We start from the raw sequence: 9,418 nt of genomic DNA, 5'->3' as shown, positions 1-9,418 counted from the left end.
CTCAGAAGACAACCCACTACATTTCCATCAACCATACGTTGGGTGATAACCTTTCCAATCAAACAATAATGTAAATTAATAGTCTCTTCAACATCAAAGTCTCCGTATGTTACGATTGTTCCAACCTCTAAAGCAGTGAAGGATAACTCTTTCATTTTTTGGAGGATAAAATTGGCCATCAAGGAAGATAGGGAGTAGTAACTATTAAAAAAGAAAGCAGATATTGGAAGATAATAAGGATGTGGATCGTACAGAACTACCTGTAAATAATATGATAGTAGTTGTAGCTTTGATATGAAAGGGCAAATAAATAAGGTAGCAATCAGACAGATAACGTTTGAAACAGAAGTAGAAAGAAGCTTGAACTCTATCATAAAAGATTCAGACGATTGGGAGTTTATCTTATCAATGGTTTTGAAAAATAAACCTGAGCTAGACTAAAATAAACCAACAATAATCCAATGTCTTAAAGACGTGGCTCCAATTATAGCTTATAATATATAAAAACATGTAATATCTTAATATCGTTTTGCCACGCTCAACATTTATTGCATGTTGTTTATCATTCAAAGGAAACATTATTACGTAGCCTTCAGATTAAGCGTTTTGGTGTGACTTTGTATATTTACAGAACCAACTTAATAATTTCATGTGAACCTGGACATAATTAATAAACAATTTCCAAGTAGGTGTTTGATTGATATACATCATATTTTTAACCATCCATGTCATCTGTTTGGATCCCAGTGTCAAAAACCAACCTGTTGGCAATCGTAAGATTGTACGTAGTATTTGAAATTTTCCTCTTGAAGGAGCGAGAGTGGATATGTCACCCAACTATTTCCTCCAATCTCAAGATTACAATTCCTCTTCTCCTCAAAATGATTGTGGTCCACTCACCACCGTATGGGGGCATACTGAAATTTTGAATCACCAACAGAGTATTCTTATTTTGATAGGACATTCACGATTCCAATTGTGAGAAAGAATCTTTCATATCCTGGTCGGAAAATAGAGCTATAACAAAGCCATTGCCAGTAGCCTTGGCCCTTGCGTAAGATCACTAAATAAATAGTGTCGATGATCAAAGAATTTCTCAACCAAACAAAGAAAGCTTGAAGAGAAATCCAGAAAAGAAGCACAAGAACAACAAATAATCCTTCATAATCACAAGCCACTATACTCATAAATTGTAACAGTTTAAGCGCTGATATAAAAATGCTAAAACTAAAAGCTAGTACCATACTAAACGTGGCTGATGATCCAGTAAATAATAAACCTAGAATTGATATGTGATTCCACATACAATGAGGTTAAAAGGGTGTTATCCATGATTTTAAAATTGAGAAACCCTAAACCCTACCAAGGAAAAATGATCTCGTAATAAACCTTTTTCATCACAAAGAGAAGCACCCAGAAAAGGCAGAAAAGAGTATAATGAATGCGAGATATTGAGAAACTTAACTTGTCAATTGCTAGAGTACAATCCAGATCGTGAGTGTGAAGGAAAACCCTGCATCCTATCGCTTGGATATACCCAAATATACCCAGAATCAGTCATCGCCCTCACTATGTGTAAGGCGACGATGTCTTGACTGAAAAACATCAAGACCGAGTCATCAAATTTGTATCCAAATGGGATCAAGAGTCATTCAAGAAAACGATTGCCTAGCATCGAGTAACTACAAGACTGGTTACGATAGCCATAGAATATCTTGTCCTTGCCACCGACGTAAGGGGAGAACTCTAAGGAGGGGGAGGAGGACGGCCGGAGAGAAAAAAATTCCAAAGAGAAAAATGTCATAAAATCTACTCATGAGAAAAAAAGGAAATTAAATAGAAAATACATAACATGCTACCAGAGTAAAAAAAAAAATCATTATTTTCGTAAAAATATAAGTTGATTATAAAATAATATAATTTAGATTAAAAAAACCATAAAATTATGATAAAGTCTAAAAGAAATCATGCATATTACGAAATCAACGGTATTCCAAATTTGATGTCAAACTCTCAATGTTAGCAAGAATAAATACCTAATTAGGGATGAGTATGACACCTAACAGGTTTAACTTGATCTTATGAAGAAAATTTCAAACAAGATTGGAGCTATAGAAAATTTAACACTTTCTTTACTACTGTTTAGGTTCCAACCTCTTTGGTTCCACAACATTCATCAATGGGTTACCTAAAAAATGATGTTGCAGCTTGAACAATGATTGACAAATACATTACCGATTCAATGAGTAATGTTGATTTATTTGTCTAGTATCACAAGCAAGCCACAATTCCTTCCACATCAAAAACAAAATCTTCTGACGTATTTGATATTATAGAAGTTGAACTTCAAGAATTTGAACTATTTATATATAGAAGGAAACAAAAGAAATAATGGGGGATTAAAGAACTTTACTTAACATCTGATGAGTCAACTGACTATGAAGACTAAGATGTGTGTAACATAATACTTCTATTGTATTGTAATGTAATGTAGGTGGTAACGTTTCTAATGTAATATGATGTATGCATTGATACTTTGTATTTAATAAAAAAATAATCAATATGACCGTTGGAATTCATCACTTCGATATGACGACTTTCATGATTTTTTCCAAAAATATATTTTAAAAAAAATAGTCTAAATTCAAAAAAAATATTATTTTAATAGAATTTTTCATGTTGATATGACAAGTTTCAAGAAAAATAATAAAATATTAAACCTAATAACTGGATCCATTAAAATATATTTTTTACTGAAACTCGTCATGTAAACACGACAAATTCTATGAAAACTATAATAAATGTTGTAGATCCTAAATAAACTTTTTTATCTTATAGTAGGCTAATTATTTAGCGCAATTCCCGTAATAGGAAAAAAAACCATCCCTGCTCCTAATGTCCCGAACCAAGTTGTGGTCAGAAACCAAACCTTAAACTAGGTTTTGTACCATGCAGTGCACGGTGCACCAAGCATATATATTCCTTATAAAAGCATCTAATTACATAGGAAAATTCATTTTTGTATTCTTTTCATGTAAATCGTAACATTTTATACGTTTTACATTTGTTTAAATGATTATTTATTATGAATTCTAGTCGCATAAATCTTATTTGATGTTGCTGTAACAATTTTTCTATACCAAAACATATTTAATTTTCGCATTTATGCACTGATTTCTATTTCAACAATACATATTTTTAAAATAATTTGAAAAATTCGTATTTTAAAAAAATTATTTATAAAATAATATTTATTTATTAAATATGTTATAAAAATAAAAACACATTCTACTAATCACTTTTTTTAAAAAAAAATGCAACTAATAAAATACACTTTTAATGTATACCCCTCAACAAGCCTTAGATAATACAAGAATTGAGTACAAGGCAGGCGGCAATGTCCATCCTCTTGCTTTTGGCATGCATAATTAATTGTGGCCATACAATTGTTTTAGGTAAGCCAATCATCAACCTTTTTCTTCTCAATCAACCGTCTACCTTTGATTCTTCTGACGAAATACATATTGCTCTATATAATAAAAAAAATAAAAGTTCAATATCTGTTTTAACCACTATATTATTGTTAAATAATTAATTTTAAAAAAAATATTTTTTTAATGGACCCGATCGTTGGGTCCAATATTCTATTATTTTTCTTGGAACTTGTCATGTCGACGTGATGAGTTCTATTAAAATAATAATATTTTTATTTTGAATTAAATTATTTTTTTAAGATAATAAAAAATAAGAATTCATCATGCCAAGGTGACAAGTTTCATTTGGTTTAAATAACTAGACGTTATAGCCATTGGGCAACAACATGATTTTGAATTGATGGAACTCGTCACGCTCACATGACGAGTTCCAACAATCATATTGATAAATTTTCAGTATAAATAGGAGTGATGTGAATTGATAGAGTTTATATGAGAATCAAATCAAACATTTGTGGAAAAAATTATAAAAAATTATTAAATGGTTTATTGGGGTATGAGGACTCAAACTTCGATGATTTAGATTCAAGTTCGTCTTTAGATGAGGAGTGTGTAAAAGAAGCAATAAAGTTGATACTTGATGAACATAAGGAGAGAAGGAAACTTGAAGGAGAGAATAAGAATATGAAAATCGAGAAGAAGAAGAAGTATGGAGATTTTACCAATCTGGCGTAGAAAATGACTTATAGAGAGGAATGAAAAAAATAAAATAATAGTGTGGAAATTAAGAAGAAGAATACGAAAACTTGATGTTTATGTTGAAAAAATGTTTTAAATATATGTATGAACTTGTATTTAGTTAAAAGTTATTTACGAACAATTTACAATTATATATGTAAAGTTCAAAATAAAGATGGTTAATGATATCCATAAATTATCCAAAAAAAGAAGTTGAAGATAAGAAATTAGAGAAGTACATAAAAAGAGTAAAAAAAAGTTACAACAAACAACATGAGAATATAATTACGAAGGTTTTAATGGCCTTGTCAATATTTAGGAAGATATGGAAAATGCTTCATGTTGTTGGTCTTCACCTCAACAGTGGCCACAAAACTTAAGTAGACCTTGCTCTCATTGAGGATCATCCAAATTAGTATGAATTCGACTAGGTTCAGGTCGACACTTCAACTTCCTTCTTAATTTTGGATTTGGCAACCATTATTCAGAAATTGTTGGTGGCTAATAATCATCGTTTGGGAGATACTTAAACTCAAAACTGTATATGTTGCACATAGTATGCAGGCTATAACAATCATCAGCATAAGATTATGGGTGAACATTAACATGCATACATGCAACGACAGTGCAAGCCATGGGCATCTAAAAGCTTGAAATCGACCGCAATCACATCATCTTCAATTAAGATTACTATTTTATGTGGTAGAATTCTTAGCCTCATGTTGATCCCACTTCGGAGGTACCCCAGTGGGTAGCACAAATATCTTACATATCAAGAATCACAAGATTCCTCATAGCACCGTAATTAATATCATGCATTGCAAGTGGATGATGATAGTGAGGCATTTGAGGTTCAGTCATTTGGGGTTGAGGGGATATTGGTAAATAGGACCAACCAGTTAGAGCATTCTGTAATCCATAACCCCGTGAAACTGCTTCTTCCCAACACTACAAGAAAATATACCTTTAATGACACACGAACGATGAAACACACTAATTTATGACTTGCAAAACATGTGTGTCATAAAAAAATGTCATGTTTTTTAAAATCTGAACGATTTATGACTTACAATAATGTGTGTCATATTTAATAGTCATAATCCAAAAAATTTGCAAAAACACGGAGTACACTTTTTAATTGTGTGTCATATGTAAAAGTCATCTTTTAATTTCCCCCCATTATTTTTATCCTTTCCCGCTTCTTCCCCTCATAATCAGTTCACGCCTAATGTTTTGAACTCCTTTCATTCTCTCCTTTTCTCTCCAACGCCAAAACCCTAACTTGTTTCTTTATTTTCCTGAAAGCTTCTCTCTCCGTGTTTTTTGTTTTGTTTTCAGTAACATTCTTCAAATTATTTTCATTTCCTTTTTCTTTTCCCCCTCTGGTTTGTGGTCGGGGGTTCGAGTTTTTAAGATGGATATAGAGCAAAAGCAAGTCGAGTTCATCAATCACTTAGTTAATCAAGTGTCGGCTCAGAAGGGGACGACCCTTGTTTTCGTTATCGTCGAAGTGACGTCTCATCCTTCACTCTTCGCCTTCTCTGAGATTATTGTCGTGCCCACCGTCGTTGAGGTAAAGACCTATTCCGTTATCAGTTTCTTTTATTTTCTTTCCCCTACTTTCCTCAATCTGAGAAATAAAAGCCGTCATCAGTTTTTTTTTGCTGCACATAGCTTAATAACATTTCTTCCTGTTTTTTTTCTGTCAATATAGTCTGGTGTTTTAGTTTTATTCATTGCTTCACTTTCAGTTTGATGCTTTAGTTTACTTGTAATTTATAAGAAACCTATATACCTTGGCAGCTTGACGGAACTGAAAACTCGGTGTACCTGGAGGTGCTTCGGTTGTTTGCCCATGGCACATGGAGCGATTACAAGAGTAAGCTGGAAAACCTGTGTTTTATTGTTTGTGACAAGTTTGTGATGTTTTCAATACACTTGTTTCACTTGTACCCGTATCTTTTCTATTCGAGATAATTTGAAGATCATTAGTAGTAAACATTTGTCACTACCGTGTAAATCTCTTCAAGATTACTAGATTTACTCTTCTAAATGTTACCCTTCACTTAATTAATCCACTTGATTATTTCTGTCTTTGATTGTTGTTATAGTTATTATTCACATCATAATGTGACCAACTCTGGCTGCTTAAACTATTTGATTAGGCAATAGTGGCAGCCTTCCTCAACTGGTCCCTGATCAACTTCTTAAGTTAAAGTAACTCAATGTCCTTACACTTGCTGAGACGAACAAGGTATTGTAGTTGAGTTAAGAGGGCATTTGATCATCTAAATATGCTATAGTTGCCAGCCTCATTCCATTGTAGTGGTTATAGTTATTTTGATATTCATTGAACGTGCCACTTTGACTTCGTAATGTGAAGAAACCAAGTCTTTAGAATATCTTGAAAAATTTTAATGCCTTTCTGAATTGTTTTATTCCACTTTCTAACTAAAATGGATATACCCTTTGTCTGACAATGGCACTATAGGTTGTAAATGTTGGTTGCATCAAGTCCATTGGATGTTTTGTTGAATTTTAAGGGAATGAGTTCTACGATTTTTGTTCATTTTTCCCAACTTTTTGTTAGGGTATAGTCAGAGGAAAGTTGGATCAGTTGCAAAGATGTTTTGAGGTATACTTCCCTTTCCTCTCAAGAATTTTCCTTTAAATTTATTTTTCTTCGCTGATTAAAATCTTTAATATTTGTTCTGGAAGATCCAATTTGCTGCTGGGAGGGATTTGAGGCCAGGACAACTTGGGAGTATGATATAAACACTGTCGAACTGGTAACATCTCTGGTTCAAATAGAGCATTTCATTAAGTCCTCTGTCCATACTGCATTTACAGTTGCTACTATGTGATTTTCTATTAAATTTTTCGATTTGTTCATTAGAGCTATTTAGTCCAAGTAAACCTGACAGTATACAAAGTTGAATTTAATAAATTTGCAAGATCCTTTAATTGGAGCAGAGTGTAGAGCGATGTTTCAAGAAGGAGAAGTTGATGATAGGTTTTTAATGATTTTATTTCTTATTGTGGAACGTCTCCGAAAGAATTCTTCGTGGAAACCGTATGTACTTAACATATTTGATTGTTTGCTTTTAGTTTTCTTTTATTTATTATTTATGTGGATTTAAAGACTGGTTCAGGTATCTTGATATGCTTCCCACCACTTTTGGGAATCTGTTATGGTTTACCGATGATGATATGCTGGAATTGAGAGGAACAATCTTGTATAGAGCAACTGAATTATGGGTAAATATAAGCATATAGTTTAACGTTTCTCTTGAAGATGAAATGCATGTAATTTGACTACCCATGATGATGACAGTTAGTGTAATTATTTTATAGAAAAAGGGTTTGATTTCTGTGTACGAAGATAAAGTGAAGGGTTTGGTGAATAAACTTCTTGCTCTTGATGGAGTTTTAGAAAGGTCGGTATTAATTACATCGAATAAAGTAGGAATCAAGTGTGTTTATTTTCCTTTTTCCCAATTATGAATTGTTGTTAATGCTTCTTTTGCAGTGAGGTCTGCTTTGAAGATTTCCTTTGGTAGGGATCTCCTCAAAATGAACTCTTTCTTATTCTCTCTTAAAATGGGGGGGGGGGGACAATGAAGGAGATTAACTATGATATGATGACATTCCTTGCACTTCAAACTTTGGTGGTTAATATAGCGTGATTTCTGTAATGCTAGGGCGAATTCTATATTTTGGTCTCGTGCTCTGAACCTTCATCTTCCAAATTCTTATGTATTTCCCCAAATTCAAGAAGATATTGAGACAACCTATCCAGTTGAAAGAAGTTCTGAGGTGACCATCAGTCATAGTGGACTAAGTGGAGAGCCTGTTAATGAAATTGATGGAAAAAGTGAGGTTACACTTTAGTTCTTACCACTTTTATGCCTGGATCTTTCCTCTTATTTGCTTTCACAGGTGAAAGTTTATTGTATTAACATGGAGCTGAGGTTAAAGATTTTTATTTATTTTGGGTTTATATCAGGATTTGAGGTCATGAGAATGATAACAAAGTCAATGGAGCAACTTCCACATCTAAACAAGAAGAAACTGTCTCGATGGAGGGTCTTCTCCCTGGCATTGACTTTTGTAACCATGGTATGCTAGTTTTTATTAGTTAGTGGCTCTCTCGTCAATTGGTTAGAGTCTATTCTTATTGAATTTTTTGGTTGTTAATTTTATTTTTAGACTTGAAGGCAGTGGCAATATGGGAAGTTCTTGTCCCAAAGGTAAGCATTAATGCATTATTATTTGTAATCAATAAGCTTAATTCTCAGTATTATTGGAAACGTTCTTTAATAAAATGTAAGTTCCACTGTCAATATGCCTTTTGTTCCTAATATTTTATGTGTTGTTAATTAGTTCCCGTTGTTTGGGGATCTGCTACTATGCTTTTACCTGATCTATGAATTTCTTATTTTTGCTTTTATGATATCCTTTGTGTATTCTATTTTTCATGCATATAGTATCGCAAGCCTATTTCAAAGTTAAATTACTATTAATAGTCTATTCCCGAGGACATAAATTATATGTGACTTATGTGGTTACCAGCTGATCGGTATGTAATTTAGTAATCTAATTTACTAAATCAGTGCGATTGAGTAATTCCTGTTTCCATACTTTATGCATTATTGTCTGTCTTTCCCACCTTAGAGGGATTGTAATTGGAGTTCTATGTGCCAAGGTGGGTATTTGAGTTGTACTATATTTCCCGTTTAGAAGTTGTGAATTAAGCATACTGATAAACATAATTGAATTATTTTGATTCTTAGTTTTGACATAATTGGACTGCTTAGCGTTGTACTATTCTTGTTCCTTATCACTTCATTTTCAATTTTCTTTTGCAGATATACAATGAGAAAATAACAGATTTAATGGATCCAAATCAAAGAAACCTGCAGGTAGAATGAATTATTATTTAACTTTTCAGTTTCTAAATCAATGTTGTTTTGTAACTTTTCTATATATTGGTAATTGCTGATGAAACTTAGATGGTGTTTTATTGGTTTTATGGCTTTATTGGGTAAATCCAGAGAAACATTGTGGATTTTGTGCTATAATCCTTCTGATACAAAAAAAAAACCGATTTTTGGCTTTTTGTTGGACTGTACATGGATGCTTAAGTTGTCTCGATCTAACCTAGATATCAAGATATGTGCGTTATTTGTTAGAGATGAAAATTATCTAAATTCACTTAGAACAGGAAAGTTTATTTCAATGCCCTC

The 9,418-nt window shown here is 32.6% G+C and overlaps 1 pseudogene; it reads left to right on the top strand.

The window, feature by feature from the left end:
• The first annotated feature begins 5,586 nt into the window (after nucleotides 1–5,586).
• On the top strand, nucleotides 5,587–6,947 carry LOC120183115 (annotated as a pseudogene).
• The last annotated feature ends 2,471 nt before the right edge of the window (nucleotides 6,948–9,418 follow it).

Source organism: Hibiscus syriacus, unplaced genomic scaffold (genome assembly GCF_006381635.1).
Source record: "Hibiscus syriacus cultivar Baekdansim isolate YM2019G1 unplaced genomic scaffold, ASM638163v2 tig00112738_pilon, whole genome shotgun sequence".
Taxonomy (NCBI): Eukaryota; Viridiplantae; Streptophyta; class Magnoliopsida; order Malvales; family Malvaceae; genus Hibiscus; species Hibiscus syriacus.
The sequence above is the reverse complement of the archived record's forward strand: the minus strand, read 5'-3'. Positions and strand labels throughout refer to the sequence as shown.